Below are 499 nucleotides of genomic sequence, written 5' to 3' on the forward strand. Positions count from 1 at the left end.
ACACAGCTGCACTTTTCAGGGCAGATATAGCATGAATCAATGTGTATCAGCTATCCTCAGGTCCAAGCAATATTCAAACTTGTTTCTCTGAGACCTTTGCCTACCAAAGACTTCCACACTTAGGACCCACAAATCAGCATGTACATTAAATACAGCCTGTCAGTTCAAGGGCATGTGGACCTCTTCTCCCGTTATACACAGAACTACCTAAGCAGCTATGTGTGCCCACCCCCACCTTCTTGCACCTACTCCTCTATTTGCTCTGACTGCTTCCTGTAAAATATTGGACAAGGACATTTCTCATCCCAAGAGCATACATTTTCTTTGGCATATTTGTTCTGATTTTATTGCACTATTAACTTTGCCTCAGGCTCTCAAAACACTGGAATTCTCAAGAATGTCAAATTCTTCTCCTTCTTCTTCTTCTTCTTCTTCTTCTTCTTCTTCTTCTTCTTCTTCTTCTTCTTCTTCTTCTTCTTCTTCTTCTTCTTCTTCTTCT

The sequence above is a fragment of the Microtus ochrogaster genome, unplaced genomic scaffold, assembly GCF_000317375.1.
Source record: "Microtus ochrogaster isolate Prairie Vole_2 unplaced genomic scaffold, MicOch1.0 UNK10, whole genome shotgun sequence".
Taxonomy (NCBI): domain Eukaryota; kingdom Metazoa; phylum Chordata; class Mammalia; order Rodentia; family Cricetidae; genus Microtus; species Microtus ochrogaster.